Here is a 20173-nt window from a genome sequence, read left to right on the forward strand (position 1 = left end):
CCCGGTGGGCGTTTCTGAGAGGGGGGGTACTGTCAGGGTACCTGTAGTCTCTACCCCTGAGACGGGTAGAGACTTAGACGTTTTTCCATCCAGACGGCATGATTCTCCCGTTCCTCGCGGTCCCCTCGCGCATGTAAACGCCGGCCGCGAGAGAACTATGCCTTTTTGTAACGTGACGCTCAATAGTCGACGTCATGACGCTATTCTAGCCCGACCTGTCAGTCAAATCCCGGACACGAATCAGGTCTCGGCGGAGGCGTGATTAGTCTCTAGAACCAGGGTATTTAAGGGAGCTCTCAGCATTTGCTCATTGCCCTGTCGTGGTTCTAGCCAGCCTAGTCACACAGTGCTCTTGTATTCTCCTGTCTTTTGGTTCTGACCCGGCTTTATTACTTACCTGTCTTCTCTGTTATCCTTGACCCGGCTTGTCTCTCGCTTACCTGTCTTCTCGTTCCCTCGACCTCGGCTTGTCCCTGACCATTCTATACGTAGTATTACGTTAAGTCCGGCCATTCTAAGGTCCGGTATACGTATCTGCTACTCTTTGTACTCTGCGTGTTGGATCCCTGTCCCGATCCTGACAACACCTAGCTCAATACTGAGCCTTTGCATTGAAGTTTTTGATTTGCCTTAAACACTTCAGATCCTGGCTCCTGTGAACCAACCTATGGACTTACCTTTTTTGCTACAATCCTGCTTACTACCAAACCTGCTCAATACCAGCCTGAACTACTCCTCAATCCTGCTTACTTCCAAACCGGCTCAATACCAGCCTGAACTACTCCTCAGTCCTGCTTACTTCCAACCTTGCTCAATACCAGCCTGAACTACTCCTCAATCCTGCTTACTTCCAACCCTGCTCAACACCAGCCTGAACTACTCCTCAATCCTGCTTACTTCCAACCTTGCTCAATACCAGCCTGAACTACTCCTCAATCCTGCTTACTTCCAACCCTGCTCAACACCAGCCTGAACTACTCCTCAATCCTAACCCTGCTCAATACCAGCCTGAACTACTCCTCAATCCTGCTTACTCGCAACCCTGTTCAATACCAGCCTGAACTACTCCTCAATCCTGCTTACTACCAAACCTGCTCAATACCGGGCTGAACTACTCATCAATCCTGCTCAATACCAGCCTGAACTACTCCACAATCCTGCTTACTACCAAACCTGCTCAATACCAGTCTGAACTACTCCTCAATCCTGCTTCTTCCAAACCTGCTCAATACCAGCCTGAACTATTCCACAATCCTGCTCTGCTTACTTCCAACTCTGCTCAATACCAGCCTGAACTACTACTAAATCCTGCTTACTTCCAAACCTGCACAATACCAGCCTGAATTACTCCTCAATCCTGTTTACTTCCAACCCTGCACAATACCAGCCTGAACTACTCCTCGATCCTGCTTACTACCAAACCTGCTCAATACCAGCCTGAACTACTCCACAATCTTGCTTACTACCAAACCTGTTCAATACCAGGCTGAACTACTCCTCAATCCTGCTTATTTCCAAACCTGCTCAATACCAGCGTGAACTACTCAACAATCCTGCTCTGCTTACTTCCAACTCTGCTCAATACCAGCCTGAACTACTACTAAATCCTGCTTACTTCCAAACCTGCACAATACCAGCCTGAATTACTCCTCAATCCTGCTTACTTCCAACCATGCTCAATACCAGCCTGAACTACTCCTCAATCCTGCTTACTACCAAACCTGCTCAATACCAGCCTGAACTACTACGCAATCCTGCTTACTACCAAACCTGCTCAACACCAGCCTGAACTACTCCTCAATCCTGCTTACTTCCAACCCTGCACAATACCAGCCTGAACTACGGTTTATCTTACCCACCTGATTTCTACCAGCCTGATCCATACAGTTTATCTGCTCCATACCTACCTGCATAACACCAATCTGGACTCTGCCTCAAAGTAATATTACATGGTGTTATTTTCCTGCTTGATCAATACTCCTAATAGGATGCTTATTAACTGAAGCTCTCCTCTTTTTGTAATCTTGAAACCTTGTTTAGTTGTAATTTGTTTACCAGTAACCTATTATTTCAATAATTTTTCCTTCTCTTGCTTTACCTATCTCTCTCATAGGTTTCCCTGTCTCTTTATATCCTGTTCTGGGGCATATTGCCTAGCTCCTGTTTACCCTCAATATACTCACCTATAATTTGTCTTATAGGTTCTTCTTCAATCTCCTACCTAAAATGTATTTTATAGTTTTACCTATTACTTTATATCCACGGTTGTTGGGCTTTTTGTCTAAACCCTTTATTACATAGCCTAGTTTCTACCTGTAATTTCAGTTATAGGAGATCCTTTTTTTCCCCTTTTCTTTCTATAATGTCCAAATCCAGCAATAAAGATCCTAGGGTTAACCCTGGCAATCGTCTCATACCTGACCTGATCACGATCATGACATGCTGTCCTTCCCTTCTGGCCTCTTTTCTTTTCTCTCTCATAAATTCAATTATTTTATGATGTTTAAAATAAATTGGAATATTGATTCATGTTATCAGAATTTGTTTATTTTTTCTTTAGATTTTCCACATTTCTTAACACTTCAGGCATTTTCCCATCTCACGTGCTATTGTTAATGTTCTCCTATTGTTCCCCCTTGTGCTACAATATTGCATTAGCCGCCTAATGGTGAGATGTTTTGTGTGATGGAGCTCCAGTACTCTGTAAAAGTTCCCCCTCACTGGAAATGAAAGCATTTAAGTGACTATAGCCCTTGCCCCAAACACCATACCACACTAGGTGAAGGGTGAAACACTTTATTGGGCCAACAGGCACATTTTTATAGGGACAGTCACAATGGGGGAGTCATCAACAGTGACAATAGGTTTCCCCTGGCTCTTGGTGCGCTATGACGGTCCTTCATTTTCCCCATTTCCCCTCCAATTGTGGGACTGTGGAACTGAGCATCAATAAGTGTAAATTGCACTGAGCAGTTGCCTCCTACTTGTTAGAGTTCCAGATGATTAAAGACTGATCACAGTGGATAAGGTGCATAGGGCAGACCAATGGATGGAAAATATCTCTCTCCACTGCATTGGGGGGGGGGGGGGGGAGGGAGGAGGGAGGGAGGGGGGGTGTCACATGTCACATTGTGTCATGCAGATATGTGTATTATCTATTTTGCTTGTTCTCCTTTAAAGCATTTGCTGTCCATATGTTTTATGTACGGCATACTTTAGCGCTTTGTATATTTATGGAATCGGGTAAAAAAAATGTTCTGTAAATGTTATGATTGAAGGAGGAACTGCCACTTCCAGACATGAGACAGTTACTCATTCCCTGCCCCAATACGATTATTGCGATGGTTACTGAGATGGATAATGCTGTATACTTAATTGAGAACTTTACTTACCTCTGTTGCACTTCCGTGTTTCCGTTGCATAGCTTACTTTAAGTTCACTATGTTGTTGTGCTAAAATCAGGGTAGTGGGAGTTCGTCTTTTGTTTTTCTGTGTTTTCTTTCTCGTTTAAATGGATATGCCTATCTGAAAATCCAACAAAGAAAACCTAAAACATTTACACTATACATTATGTTACATCACATCATGTCCTAATTTTGTTTACTTTATAAAATGGATGTTTAGTAGTAGAGTAAAATGAGTAAGCATAGGTGATCAAATCCTACCCACAAACCTCTATAATTCCATGTCTCTCCATCAGTAAATCACAAAGCTCCTGTAGCCCCATGGAGCAAAAGCACAGCTTAGCGGAAAAGGGCCTTGACAAGGGTTAGGAGGCGGGCTTAGGAGGAAGGAAGCAGGGATTGGAGTTATGGGTAAGTGGGCTGGATATTTAGATAGGCAGCCATTTTAGAGCAATCACTTTTAATTCCTACATGGCTGAGTTTGTGTGCACTCCTGTGCTCATAGATTTGGCCTGGTGGGGTTTTCTCTTCTTGTCATTGCTGCAGGGCCATGGATGAAGTGGGGAGGCTGCTTGCAGGGATCCGGTCCGCGGCCCAGAATCAAGGAGTGGACTGGCTGCGGGCCCAACTCGGACCGGCCCTGGCGTTGGCGGCGGATCCGGGGAGTGGACGTCCAGTGAGGGCCAGGAGGCCACTGAGGAGGCTGAGCCCGGGCGCTGGGCCCGGTGAAGATACCCCTGGGGTCGGCAGGCCGGCGGGAGTGGGCCGCGGCAGGCCCGGCGGCCGCATGGTTGAGGCACCGCCTCCCAGCGCGCCGTCGGGGCCTAGGAGGACCGTCGCCCCGAGCCGGGGCTCTGGATCTGGCGCGGACGGCCCCGGTGATGTCGTGGCGGCTGGAGCGGGCCGCAGCAGGTCCGGCAGCCACGTGGTCGAGGCCCGGCCTCCCGGCGTACCGCCGGGACCTCGGATGCTCGCCACGCGGCGGGCGGCTGCCCGGACTGGTGATGCTGCGGCTCCCAGGTCGGGAGGGGCCGCGCCGGGAACGGGGACCGCTGCTGAGGTTGGGCGGTCCCCTGGAGTGCCCGGAGAAACAGAATCACGGGCCGGGAGGGTGCCCCCTCCAGTGGAGGCCCAGGATGTCGGGACCGGAGCAGGGCGGACGCATACCAGGCCCCTGGAACAGCAGGCGAGTACGGGGGGCTCTGGCAGGGGCCCCCTGGGCGGACAGGACAAAGGGGGAGCCCGGAGGGGGAGCCATAGGCGGACGGAAGGGAGGGGGAGCAGTCAGGCACCTACTGGGGCTCTGGGTGACGGGGGGGAGAGTGAAGGGGGGCTCAGTTGAGCCTGAGGGGCAAGGTATCTGAGCCTGCCTCTGTTAAGTCTGGGGTAGGGATCCGTGGGGGGTCTCCTGGGATGGGGGTGTCCTCCTTGGGCACTGGGACTGGGTCCGTACACCACGGGCAGTTAGGCTTACGTAGGGGGAGAAGGTCAGCTGAACGGTCTGTGGCTGGACGGGAGGTGCCGGTCCAGGGTAGTTCTGCTAGCCAGGGTGCACCCTTGGGCGGCGGGTGGGGTTCATACTGGAACAGTGGGCAGTTGGGGGGGCGTAGTCCAAGGGGGGGCTCTGGGTTCAGCAGTGTCAGCATTTCACCAGTTAGGGACAGGAGGGCTGGGGGGGCTAGGGGTGGGTCACAGTGCGACCAGTCCACTTCAGATAACTCTGCGGAGGAAAGGGGTAGAGCCCCCAGGCATGGTAGATGGGGGTGGTCCTCGGGTAGGGATGGTAGGAGTCGTAGTCCCAGGGGGGGCTGCCCGGGCATCTAAGGCACACGGCAAAAGGGCCACACGGCGGGAGGCTTTGGTGGCTGGCAGGTGCTCCCTGGGACACGACGGGAGGGTGACAAGGGAACGGTTCACCCTACCCAGGACTTCTTCTCCTCGTTGCAGGTCACAGAGCCGCTCCTCTTCAGTGATGGTGAGGCACCGGGTTGGCTCCCCAGTCAGCGGATGTCGCTTATTCTGGACAAGTGGCGGTGGACACTGCAGCCTCGGACACTCCTGGGATGAGGGGCTTGGCCGGTGAGTCCTGTGAATCATTACATTCCAGCATGCTAGTTAACACACTACAGACACTACTCCACTCACTGGGAGCGGGGGGTGGCGCGAGGGGTAGCGTAGGACGGGTGTGGGCGCAAGGGGCTGCAGTCGTGGGTTCCAACGACGGGGTGGCCGCGGGGCCCGGTTTGAGTACGGTCGTCGGGGAGGCGGCAGCGGCGGACGCGGTGAGTGAGCGGGCTGAGTTGACCGGAGGGGGGTCCCCGGGGCGGCCCGGCAACACATATGTGTCGTTTGCGGGTCCGCTGGGGGTGCACCTCAAGCTGGAGGCGAAGGAAAAGATCTGGAAAGGTGAATTCTGTGAGATCTTTTCCCTTCTCCCTTTGGAAGAATTTATCGACCTCAAAGAGGAAGATAAAAAAGATGAGAAAAAGGAGGAGGAAGAGAAAAGGAAGCGGTATCGGAAGATATCGAAATCCTTCGGGAACTGGTTACGGGCGTTTTGCAGGCTGGCCAGTGTATTGGGCGAGAAGTCACCCGATTTGTGCTCCTCCCTGTTCTGCTATTTGGATGGAATTTGGGAAGCGTACCGCACCTATGGCGGATTGGCATGGTGGCGGTATGATGAGCAGTTTCGGCAACGGCTGGCGGCCAACCCAGTTATGAGGTGGGACCAAATGGACCTACCTCTTTGGATGAAACTAATGATGGCACAAAAAGCGAAGCCCTTTCAGCACACGGCCGGCGCAAAGGGGCAGTCCGCCTAGTCGGCCGCCTTGCAAAAGGGCTTCTGCTGGCTCTTCAACGAGGGCCAATGCAAATGGGGTGCCACCTGCCGCTTTAAACATGAGTGTTCAGGCTGTGGCGGCTCCCACGGGCTCAACCGATGTTTTTAAGAGAGGGAAGTCGGGGACCGCCGGAGTTTCTACCGCGGCCGGGGGAGGTGGGGCTTCACCTGCCTCGGGGCTTCACACCGGTGAGGCTCGAAGCGATGGAGCCGTGGCTAAGCCGCTACGGTAACAGGGCAGATGCCGCAGTGCTCAAGGAGGGCTTTGAGCGCGGGTTCTTTATCCCCTTCCGGGACAGGGTTAGGACGGGGGGACTGCGCAACCTAAGGTCGGTGGCGGAGTTCCCGGGAGTAGTACGGGACAAACTGGGTAAAGAGGTGCAGCTAGGTAGGATGGCGGGACCGTTCCCGGTACCGCCGTTGGTGGGTTTCAGGGTTTCCCCTCTGGGGGTGGTTCCCAAGAAGGAGCCGGGGAAGTTTAGGCTCATTCACCACCTCTCCTATCCGAAAGGAGCGTCGGTGAACGACGATATCGTCAGGGATCTGTGCTCGGTCTCTTATGCATCATTCGACCGGGCGGTCGAGCTGGTAAGAAGGGCCGGGCGCGGGGCGCTGATGGCTAAGGTGGACATTGAGGCCGCATTTAGGCTGCTCCCGGTCCACCCGGCTTGTCATCACTTGTTGGGGTGCTTCTTTGATGAGGGATACTACGTGGACTTATGCCTCCCGATGGGATGTTCCATCTCTTGCGCTTACTTTGAGAAATTCAGTTCTTTTCTTGAATGGGTGGTGCGGGTTGAATCGGGAAGCGGTGCGGTGGTGCACTACCTGGATGACTTTCTCTGCGTGGGGCCTGCAGAGTCCCGGCGTGCCTACACGTGCTGAGAACTGTCGAATGGGTGGCGGGCCACTTCGGGGTACCGCTGGCAACGGAAAAAACAGAGGGCCCGGTGGCCTGCCTTAGTTTCCTAGGACTAGAGATAGATTCGAGGCTAGGGGAGTGTCGGTTGCCGGAGGCGAAATTGGTGGGGCTGCGGGGTACGGTGGCAGCGGTGGCGCAAGCTCGCAAAGTTACCCTGCGTCAACTGCAATCGCTGGTTGGGATGCTCAACTTTGCATGCCGGGTGATCCCGATGGGTAGGGTGTTTAGCCGCAGCCTATCGGCCGAGACGGCGGGGGTGCACTCCCCACACCATTTCATTCGAGTGTCGACGTCTATGCGGGCCGACCTGGCGGTGTGGGATACTTTCCTGCGGGACTTTAATGGGACGTGTTTTTTCGGCAGGAGGGTGTATCGGCGGCGGAATTGGAACTGTTCACAGACGCGTCGGGTAGCGTTGGTTTTGGGGCCTACTTCGGGGGAAAATGGTGTGCGGAGAGATGCCCAGAGGCTTGGGGGCTGAGCCCCCTCATGTGTAACCTGGCTTTCTTGGAACTGTTCCCGCTGGTCGTTGCAATGGCTCTGTGGGGAGAAGGGCTGAGGGATCGGAAGGTGATCTTCTTCTCGGACAACATGTCCGTAGTGCACGCGGTCAATAACCAGTCCGCAGCGTCGAAACCGGTGGTTCGGCTGTTGCGGCATCTTGTTTTGCTGTGTATGTCACTTAACGTGGTCTTTCGCGAGCGCCATGTGCCCGGGTATGTGAATGAGGTGGCTGACGCTTTATCTCGTTTTCAGTGGTCCCAATTCCGGAAGGCAGCCCCGGATGCACTGGAAACGGGCCAGAAGTGCCCGGACAAGATATGGCAACTAGGAGCGTCTTGCTTGGGGGATTGGTGAAGGCTCCGCTGGCGCCGGCCACTTGGGCCGCCTACAATAAGCTTTGGAGTTCTTGGGAACATTCACTACGAGGGTTGGATCAAGTGTTAGTGGGGGAATCACTCCTAGACGCCTTCTTGTGGTTTGCCTTTCGGCTACTGGCGGGGGAGGCGTCCCCCGCGGTGGTTAACAGGTCCATGGCGGCAATGGCTTTCTGGTTTAAGCTGCGCGGGACGGAGGATCTGACTAAGACCTTCGTCATTAGGCAAGCGCTCAAGGGGTACCGGAAGGGACGTAGATTTCCCGACACTAGGCACCCGGTGTCAGTTCGGGTGCTGGCGGACCTAATACGAGTCTTGCCGGAGATTTGTTTAGATGGATTTGAGGTGTCGCTGTTCCGGGCTGCTTCCCTCCTGGCCTTTTTCGGGGCCTTCCGAGTTGGGGAATTGGTGAGTGCTACCCGAGCGGCTTCAGGGGGGCTGCAGTTTTCAGGTGTTAGGGTTCTGGAAAGTAGGTTGGTGGTTCACCTGGCCAAGTCCAAGACGGACGTCACAGGGGTGGGCCGGGACGTGCCGCTGGGGGCCCTGCCGGGTTCTGCTCTGTGCCCGGTGGCGGGGTACGTGGCCAAGAGGCCGGCAGGTGGGGGATCGCTATTGGTACACGCGGACGGGTCCTCCCTGTCCCGCTTCCAATTCACCAAAGTCTTTCGGTCGGGCCTGGGTAAACTGGGTTTATGCGCGGATAGGTTTGGGACACATTCCTTCCGCATCGGGGCGGCCACGGAGGCCACACCCCTGGGGTTAGGGGATGATTTAGTGAAACGGATTGGAAGGTGGGAGTCCGTAAGGTTCCGTTCATATGTTCGTTTGGGCTTATTGGATTGATATGGTGGGCCAGTGGAGATCCCGACGGGGATGGGGGTGTCTTACAGTTTGTTTGTTTCTTCCCCAGGCCGCGTTGCATGGATCGTGGGACATTCTTTTGTTGTCGGGGCTGAGAGGAGGGCCGCAGCTCGAGCTCAAGGCCAGCAGCTGGGCTTTCCGAGGGAACACCTGACGGTGCAATGGTTTGGGTACAGGGGAGGTTGCTGGGGGGATGTCTGCGGGGCGGTGTTTTGGTTGGTGGCCAGCGGGCAGAGGCCAGATCTGCTGGTCCTCCATGCCGGGGGCAACGACCTGGGCTTGACACCTCAGCATCGACTGGTAAAGTGGATGAAGCAGGACCTCAACAAGTTGAGGGACCTACTTCCTGGAGTGATGCTGGTTTGGTCGGAGATGGTCCCGAGGCGGCGTTGGCGCCACGCACGGGACCCAGGGGCCATAGATGGGTGCAGGAAGAAGGTGAACAGCTTGATGGCAAGTTTTGTTAGGAAATTGGGGGGGGTAGTAGTGCGGCACGGTGAGTTGGAAGGTGGGCTGCAGGGGTACTACCACCCGGACGGTGTTCATCTCTCAGCAGTGGGATGGGACCTACTGAACTTGGGTTGGCAGGAAGGGATGCAGAAGGCACTTTTTCTTCGGGGTGGCGGAGCTCAAACGGCTTAAGGGGTCAATGTCTGAGCTAGTGGTGGGATGGGGAGCTGAAGGAGAAGAAATAGGCTCCCCATGAGGAACCGGATGGAAATGGAAAATCGTGGTCATTGGTGGTTGGTAGGTTTCGAGTCCTGTCGGTGGCTCAGAACCTGGTGGGGTAGGGGTATCCGGGTATACCCCTGCCGTGGCTAATTGATGTTTGGGCACTTTAAATTGGTTCATGTTGGAATAATGTTGGTATATGTTATGTATATTTATATATGTGTTATTTATATTGGGGTCATTGCCTTTTATATTGACAGAAGGATACGGGTGCAAGGGCAGAGTATGGGGGGCAATGACCCATGTTAAGTTATTTGGTTATATTATATTATGATAATTATTCTGTTATTATTTGAGATTGTTTAATAAAGCTGTGGACAATTTTTCCCAAATACCCTAGTGTCAGCGCATTATTGGGTTAGGTATGTGGGGGGGTTGTCCTGGATTTCGACTGCCCATATGGCGACTATACACCGGTCATGACTCTGTTTAAAAAATTGCTTGTATCTTCTGCCTGTGATAAATAATTAATAACTTTGAGAGTTAAAACCAGCCATCCTGGTTTCAAGTTCACAGAATATATCCCACAGTCAGATTGTTATTTCTGTGAATGCAATTGAATCAAAACATAGATCAATCATCCATTCCTTTCACCAAGTGGATTTTACCTGTGCATTCTGTCTGTGTGTGATCATCTATAGTGTTGTGTGATGCAGGTGCTTTTTTCCCCTCATTCTCGTGATTTCCCCATTGCTTTATTAAATATGTCTATAATAATTCTAATTAAGGATGCATACATTGTGGGAATGGTTCCAACATTCCAGCTCCTAAAGCCGTTAATGAATGAGCTTGTTATAGAATGATTGCTCCGCAGGAAGCAATTTATTAGAAATTAAATGTGGCACAGAGCCAGATGACCGTGACTTGACTGGTCCTAAAAGCAAGAGGAATATTTAACTAGTAAATAGATGTTGTTTATTACTAGTTTTACAATAACTACAAAGAGTAACTACAAATAACTACGTAAAAATATAATGTGTATTTGGTCATTCTGACTTTTTATTCTAATTTTTAAAACTTAAAAAAAAAAAAAGTAATTTAATGATATGGGGGAAGTATATTTGCACATTGAAGAGTATCTTAAGTACATTGTTCTCAGTAAGTGTTAGATACACACATTCAGACTTTTATCTTTGCTGTAACAAGCCCAAGTATATTAGAGTGACCATTTTAAAAGTTTATCCAAAAATATAAAATTATTTGAAAAGCTTACCCCAAAATCTTAAATTGAGGCCAATATTCTTGAATCTTGACAAAGGCTTTGGTTTTTGTTCGAATAATGTCCCCTCCCTAAAAAATAATGAGAAAAAGTTTTAGGATAAGCTTAATCCAAGGCTGGGTTAAGCTCCAGGTGCTGCTCGGCACGTCACAGGAGCCGCGCGGAGGTCCAATTATGAGAAGCCTTTGCTTGGACCATTAAACCTGCAGAGTTTTGGGCTGCCTAAGTCTTGTGTCGGGGGTGTAACCAGCCCTCTTCACACAATTGCAAATAACACAGGTTGTGCAGGGTTTCATGCAGAAACCTTGTGCATCCAGACTCCTACCAACATGACCACTTCTAAAAGCAACACTGGTCATGGTGGTTGGAGTAACCCTTTAAGAATTTAATTTGGACAAGACCAGTATGTTGTCACAGAAGGCAAGCACACCCAACCCATGGAGTTTAAGTTCTAGAATATTGTAAAGATGTCATATAGACAAACACAGGATCACTTGTATTACTTGTTGTAGAAAAATAATAAAAAAAATAATTCTTATAATATATATTGCACTTCTTTCTTCTTGTTGGGTGACTCGTTGTGATGTGAATATACATAAACTATAATTCTTCTGTGTGTCAGTTAATTGAAGAGATTCATACATTGCTTACCTGGGCATTGGTTAATCCAAGAATCTGTCAAAAATACATGTAGACAAGATAGATAAAAAATGGCCTGATATTAAAAAGGATATGGATAGGTGGTGTAGCGTGGAAATTTTGTGGCTGAGTAGACTAAATTCTTTAAAAATGTAAATTCTCCCTAAAATTCTTTATTATTTTAGAACAATTCCTGTCTAGTTATCTTTTCAGAATAAAAGGAGGGATTGATAGGGTGGTTAATTTCTGTTGTGCTGAATCATAAGACTAGCAGCCTTGTACATTGCAATGACGTCACATACATAGTTTTGCACCTGATCTTTGCTCTGCACTATTCTAAGAATCACGGATCAGTTTCGATCCGGGGCCACATGGATTATACAAGGAGCTGGGATGTTGGAACCATTCCCACAACCTTGGCTTTCTTACCGTGTATCCTGACTTCTGGCATCCTTTGACTTTGGCTTACCCTTGACGATTCTCCTGCTTGTGTCCTTACCTGTACAGCGACTTGGAGCAATATCCTGCACAGCCCCCGTGCACAGACTCACAGGCTAGGTGAATTCTAACCTGACCACCTTGGCCTATGTTTAATTGCAAGGGTGAGCATAAATCTCTGCCTACTGGACTCCCAACTAAGGTAAGCCGTGACACTACCCCAAGTGGGTTTAAATGATTAGAAAATCATGTAATATAAAGCTGTTATTCTGCAAGGTTCCTTAACATATGAAGGGTTATTAAACTTACCAGGTGGGTTGAGAATGGGAAATACAAATAAATAAATAAATACATTTATTTAACCCCTTAACGACGCAGGACGGTTCAGGACCGTCATCGGCATTTTTGCGTTGCCGACCGACGACGGTCCTGAACCGTCCTAAATTTAAGAGGTACTTACCCGATCGCCGTCGTTCCCCCGGCGGCGATCGGCGTTGATCCCGTTGTGGGGAGACCGCCTGCAGCCCAGACAGTCTCCCCATAGCGGATTAGGACCCCTGTGGCCATGTGATCGCCCAACAGGGCGACCACATGGTCACAATAGGTGTCCATGTGTCTGCCTGCAGGGGGACTGTCTGTGCTGACAGGCAATCTCCCTGCATGTGTAAAATCATTAAAAAAAATGAAGTTAAAGTGAATAAAAAAAAATATTATTATATATGTGTATATATATATATATATATATGATATATAGACATATATTATACCTATATAATATACATCTATATATCATATATATAATGTCATACTAAGTGTATTTTTATATTAATATGTACATATATTAATATAAAAATACACTTATAATTAAATTACACACGTGTGTGTATATATATATATATATATATATATATATAATATATATAATAACTATATATTGTATATATATATATTATAAAATACAAATAAAAAGTAATTTAAATTAAATTAAACATGTAAAAATAATAATAAAAATGTAAAAAAATATATATATATTATATATACGAAATTTTATTCTAACTGTATTTTGATATTAATATACCGTATATACTCGAGTATAAGCCGACCCGAATATAAGCCGAGGCCCCTAATTTTACCCCAAAAAACTGGGAAAACTTATTGACTCGAGTATAAGACTAGGGTGGGAAATGCAGCAGCTACTGGTAAATTTCTAAATAAAATTAGATCCTAAAAAAAATATATCAATTGAATATTTATTTACAGTGTGTGTGTATGAATGCAGTGTGTGTGTATGAATGCAGTGTGTGTGTATGAATGCAGTGTGTGTGTATGAGTGCAGTGTGTGTGTATGAATGCAGCGTGTGTGTATGAATGCCGTGTGTGTATGAATGCAGTGTGTGTGTATGAGTGCAGTGTGTGTATGAGTGCAGTGTGTGTGTGTATGAATGCAGTGTGTGTGTGTGTGTATGAATGCTGTGTGTATGAGTGCAGTGTGTGTATGAGTGCAGTGTGTGTATGAGTGCAGTGTGTGTGTATGAGTGCAGTGTGTGTGTGTGTGTGTGTGTGTGTGTGTGTGTTGCAGAGCCTTGGTGGGGGGTGGGCAATTTTATTTATTTTTGTAATTATTTTAATTTTTTTTATATTATTATTTCTAATTATTTTTTTTATTTAATTTCATTATTTTTTATGTTATTATTATTATTATAGTTTGTTTTTTTCGTCCCCCCTCCCTGCTTGATATATGGCAGGGAGAGGGGCTCTCCTTCCCTGGTGGTCAAGCATTGGCAGTTCAGTGGGGGCTGTGGGGGCTGTGAGAGAGCGTTACTTACCTCTCCTGCAGCTCCTGTCAGCTCTCTCCTCCTCCGCGCCGTCTGGTCAGCTCTTCTGTCAGCTCACACTGTAAGTCTCGCGAGAGCCGCGGCTCTCGCGAGACTTACACTGGGAGCTGACCGAGGTGCTGAACGGACCGCCGCGGAGAAGGAGAGAGCTGACAGGAGCTGCAGGAGAGGTAAGTAACGCTCTCTCACAGCCCCCACAGCCCCCACAGCCCCAGTCTGTATTATGGCAATGCAAATTGCCATAATACAGACTATTGACTCGAGTATAAGCCGAGTTGGGGTTTTTCAGCACAAAAAATGTGCTGAAAAACTCGGCTTATACTCGAGTATATACGGTATATATATTTATATCAAAAATACACTTAGAATGAAATTGTATATATAAATAAATAAAAGAATACGAACTATTCATATGTCCATATACAAAATTACATAAATAATTATATAAATATACACGTAGACTTCAAATATATAAATATGCATATATATTTAAATTCTACGTGCGTATTTATGTAATATTTTTACATAATTAAGTTATTTTATTGATTGCCATTTAAGGGACCTGCCTGCCAACCCAGGCCGAAAGTCCAGAGAATTTAATTTGCTGTCACTGTATTTTACCCTGTAACGTTCTACGACACCCTAAAACCTGTACATGGGGGGTACTGTTTTACTCGGGAGACTTTGCTGAACACAAATATTAGTGATTCAAAACAATAAAACATATCACAGCGATGATATTGTCAGTGAAAGTGACTTTTTTTGCATTTTTCACACACAAACAGCACTTTTACTGATGATATAATTGTTGTGATACATTTTCCAGTTTTGAAACACTAATATTTGTGTTCAGCAAAGTCTCCTGAGTATAAAAGTACCCCCATGTACAGGTTTTATAGCGTTTTTGAAAGTTACAGGGTCAAATATATGGGTCAAATATTTTTACATTGAAAATGGCCAGGTTGGTTACGTTGCCTTTGAGAGCGTATGGTAGCCCAGGAATGAGAATTACCCCCATGATGGCATACCATTTGCAAAAGAAGACAACCCAAGGTATTGCAAATGGGGTATGTCCAGTCTTTTTTAGTAACCACTTAGTCACAAACACTGGCCAAAATTAGCGTTCAATTTAGTTTTTTACTTTTTTCACACACAAACAAATATGAACGCTAACTTTGGCCAGTGTTTGCGACTAAGTGGCTACTAAAAAAGTCTGGACATACCCCATATTGAATACCCTGGGTTGTCTACTTTAAAGGGACACTATAGTCACCTGAACAACTTCAGCTTAATGAGGTTGTTTAGGTGAGTGCTACAGCTACCCGGAGCCTTTTTCTTGTAAGCACTGTATTTTCTGAGAAAATGCAGTGTTTACATTGGAAGCTTGGAACACCTCTTGTTGCAGTCAATCAGACGGCCACCAGAGGGACTTCCTAAAAAGGCCTCTCGTCCGATGCATTCTGGGTGAATGCATCAGACGGGCTATCAGCACACAAAGCACTGTGAACGCGCTTTGTGTGCTGACAGCCTGTCAGCACTGCTGTGGGCGTGGCTTCAGCTGACAGCTGAAGCCCGAACCCACAGGGATGCTGTCTGGCCACAATAGTGGTTGAAGGGGGGGGGGGGACCTACTCTCCTCCCCCCCCCCGGCCCCCACCCCTGAGCGGTGGGTGGGGGCCCTAAAAATAAGGGGGGCACATACTGCCCCCCCGGCCCCCACCCCTGTGCGGCGGGTGGGGGCCCTAAAATTATCAATAAGGGGGGACCTATTGTCCCCCCCCCGGCCCCCACCCCTAAAATTATCAATAAGGGGGGACCTATTGTCCCCCCCGGCCCCCACCCCTGAGCGGCGGGTGGGGGCCCTAAAATTATCAATAAGGGGGGGACCTATTGTCCCCCCCGGCCCCCACCCCTGAGCGGTGGGTGGGGGGACCCTAGTTAACCCACCCCCCCCCAAAAAAAAACTTATCTCCCTACCTACCCCCCTCACCCTAAAAATAATGAGGGGGGACCCTTTAACTAAAAACCTGTAAAGAAAAAAAAATAAGATAAAAACAACTTACCATTCGATGTTTTCTTTCTTCTAAAATCTTCTTTCTTCAGCCCCAAAAAAGGCCAAATAAAAAGCCATAATAACCGACGCAATAAAAAAAAAAAAAAAAAAAAACCCGAGCGCAAAAAAAATAATCCATCTTCACCCATGGAGGGCTCCGCGCAGACTGAGCTCCGCAGGGCGGGGGAAGGCTTATAAAGCCTTGCCCCGCCCTGCAATTAGGCTAAGAACACTCTGATTGGTGGGTTTAAGCGAATCAGAGTGCTCTTTGTCATTTTACAAGCGTGGGAAAGTTCTTTGGAATTTCCCCACGCTTGTAAAATGACACAGAGCACTGTGATTGGATGGATTTCAAGCCATCCAATCACAGTGCTCTTTGTCATTTTACAAGCGTGGGAAAGTTCTTTGGAATTTTCCCACGCTTGTAAAATGACACAGAGCAATGTGATTGGATGGCTTGAAATCCATCCAATCACAGTGCTCTGTGTCATTTTACAAGCGTGGGGAAATTCCAAAGAACTTTCCCACGCTTGTAAAATGACAAAGAGCACTGTGATTGGATGGCTTGAAATACATATGTGTACATGTATGTACATTATTCAGCGATTTATGACAGATAATAGTGTTACAATGTCACTATTGATACATTTTAAAAATGTATGTTTTGAAACCGCAATATCCTACTTGTACTTATAGCCCTATAACATGCAAAAAAATAGCAAAAAGCATGTAAACACTGGGTATTTTTAAACTCAGGACAAAATTTTGAATCTATTTAGCAGTTTTTTTCATTCGCTTTTGTAGATGAGTAAAAGATTTTTCACATAAAAGTAAAAAAACATGTATTTTTTTCAATTTTTCATCATATTTTTTCATTTTTTAAAAATTAAATTATATGAGATTATATAAATAATGGTATGTAAAGAAAGACCCTTTTGTCCTGAAAAAAACAATATATAATTTGTATCGGAACAGTAAATGAGAGAGCGGAAAATTACAGCTAAACGCAAACACCACAAAAGTGTAAAAAGATGCCTGGTCGCAAATGTACAACATCGCAAAAACAGTCCGGTCCTTAAGGGGTTAAACTGTCATTTTTTTAACCCCTTAAGACCGGAGGGCGTACAATTACTTCCTTTTTTTAAGCGGCTCTAAACATGGCCGGGCGTAATTGTACGCCCTCCGTTTGTTTTTTTTTACTTACCCGGTCGCCGGCGATTGCGGTTGGGGGGACTCCCAGGGAGCCCCCCGCGGCAATTCCGCCCTCTTCAGCCCCCCCGGGCCATGTGAGAGTGAGATCCTTGCGAGGACCTCACAATCACATGGCCGGGATAGCTGGCTGCAGCAATGCCAGCAGGGGGACTAACTGTAATGACAGTTAGTCCCCCTGCTGGCTGAAATCAGATAAAACAAAAGTTAAATAAGTGTAAAAATCAATAAATATATACTTAGATCATATATATATATATATATATATATATATATATATATATATTAATATCAAATTACACGTAGACTGATACTGATTAAATATATATATAATTATTGTTATATATATATTTATATATAATATAAAAAAAATGTATATAGGTAAAAAAAAATAAAAAAAAAATATATAGATGTGTGTTATTTCGTTCTAACTGTATTGTGATATTTATATATATTTATATCAAAATACACGTAGAACGAAATAATATATATATCTATATACCTAAATATATACGTATATATCACTATATATATATATATATATATATATATATATACACATATGTGTGTGTATATATATATATATACATATATTAATTCTACACATATATATTTATGTAATATTTTTACATAATTAGGTATCCTAATTAATTACAATTAGCGGGACTTGCCTGACAACCCATGCCGAAAGTATTGGGAATTTAATTTGCTAGCACTATATTTAACCCTATAACTTTCCAAGACACCATAAAACCTGTACATGGGGGGGGGGGGGTACTGTTTTACTCGGGAGACTTCGCTGAACACAAATATTAGTGTTTCAAAACAGTAAAATGTATTACAATGATGATATCGCCAGTAAAAGTGAAGTTTTTTGCATTTTTCACGCACAAACAGCACTTACACGGACGATATTATTGCTGCAATACTTTTTACTGTTTTGAAACACAAATATTTGTGTTCAGCGAAGTCTCCCGAGTACAACAGTACCCCTCATGTACAGGTTTTATGGTGTTTTCAAAAGTTACAGCGTCAAATATAAGGCTTGTGTTTCATTTTTTTCACATTAAAATTCGCCAGATTGCTTACGTTGCTTTTGTGACCCTATGGTAGCCCAAGAATGAAAATTACCCCTATGATGGCATACCATTTGCAATAGTAGACAACCCAAGGTATTGCAAATGGGGTGTGTCCAGTCTTTTTTAGTAGCCACTTAGTCACAAACACTGGCCAAAATTGGCATTTTTTGCATTTTTCACACACAAACAAATACTAACGCTAACTTTGGCCATTGTTTGTGACCAAATGGCTACTAAAAAAGACTGGACATACCCCATTTGCAATACCTTGGGTTGTCTACTATTGCAAATGGTATGCCATTATGGGTGTAAATTTAATTCCTGGGCTACTATACAGTCTCAAAGGTAACGTAACCAATCTGGCGAATTTCAATTTCAAATGTAACGTGCTATATTTGACCCTGTAACTTCCCAAAGCACCATAAAACCTGTACATGGGGGTACTGTTTTACACGTGAGACTTTGCTGAATACAAATGTGTATTTTATTGCAGTAAAAGCAAACAGTATTATGACATTGACAGTTAAAATGTCATGTAGAACTAAAAAAATACCAAAATTTCTTATTTTCTCACATTTTTTTTCATATTAAATTATGTTTCATAGCTAAATATTTGATATTAAATGAAAGCCCAGTTTCCCCTGAATAAAATGATATATAATATGGGGGGGGTGCATTTAATATGAAAGAGGTGAATTACGGTTGGACAGACATATAGCGCAAATGCCAGGTTTAGTTTACGTTTTGTTTTGTTCACAACTTGTACATTTGGCTCAGTCATTAAGGGGTTCAATTGTTAGCTTGTTCTTTTAACTTTTCTTCCTCTTCTGATATGGAGGAATTGCCCTAAGACCCCTGGCCTTCAACTCAAGCCTACCCAGGGACGTTATCGTCAAATTACAGCGCTTCCCCGTTAAGGAAAAGCTCGTGCATGCGGCCTGGGACAACCCACCACTGTATCACGCCCAACCACTACACTTCTTTCAAGACTTGGCGCCCTCCACATTGAAAAAATGTCGGGAATTGAAGCTCCTTAGCTCTGCACTAACAAAGCTGGGATGGCGATATATGTCGGGACATCCCTTTAAACTCCTAGTCAAAAAAGTTGACCAAACCTACACTTTGCACCACGTTGAGGATATGAGGGACTTTTCTAAACACATCGGCATCTCTCTGCTCTACCCGCAAAAAGAAACAGCCAACACTGCACCCCAGAACGCCGGGCAAAACAACGGACACTTACCTCTACCACTTCGCCAGCACAATAAGAAACATCTACCGACTGCACCTATAGGCCCGTCTTAAGCAGCCGCCTTAACTGCCTGGATCAAAGCATGGGACTCCAGTCTAAGCTGCCCAAACCTTCAGGTTTTTGCCCTGCAATGTTGGTCTTAGACCAGTTAGCCTATTGATGTACATAGTTCAATTAATTGCACTTGTAACCCTCTAGCACTGGGGCCCTATTATTATTTTTGCCCCCTCTCCAGACCCAAACTAACCACTGGGCCGCTAACCATGTATGTATGCACATAGTTTAATAGGCTTCACCCGCTCTGGCGTTCGCACAGAGGCCCTGATCCACTCCCTTACCAGACCTACACCAACCATACAGACCTTAATCTAGGTATTTACATGCGCCAAAGTTGGATCGCATTACTGGCATGACCGCTAAAACAGGCCCTCAATGTGCCTCCCCACAACAACCGCACTGTGGTACAGTGTGCTTAACCTGTTATGTATATATTGATGTGATGTGACTGTACCAGATATTCGATATAAGTAGGGTATACAAATGTGTTCACATTGTGGGAATTAGTTCCAAAGGACTCCCTTCCCAGTTTCTCACCGGGGGCCTAGGCTCACCACACCTCATGCAGTATTACATTGCATCACAAATAGCCCAAGCCCAAAACCTACATGCCCCATGTGGGATCAAACGTTGGGTGGACCTTGAGCAGGATCTCTTTGGCAGAGATTTTCCCTTCCTATACATTTGTTTGCTGAAACAAGCCAGACCACCCCTGCCCCTTTACGAGTCCAGCCATACTCAACACCATCAAAA

The sequence above is a fragment of the Pelobates fuscus genome, chromosome 5 (assembly GCF_036172605.1).
Source record: "Pelobates fuscus isolate aPelFus1 chromosome 5, aPelFus1.pri, whole genome shotgun sequence".
NCBI classification, from domain to species: domain Eukaryota; kingdom Metazoa; phylum Chordata; class Amphibia; order Anura; family Pelobatidae; genus Pelobates; species Pelobates fuscus.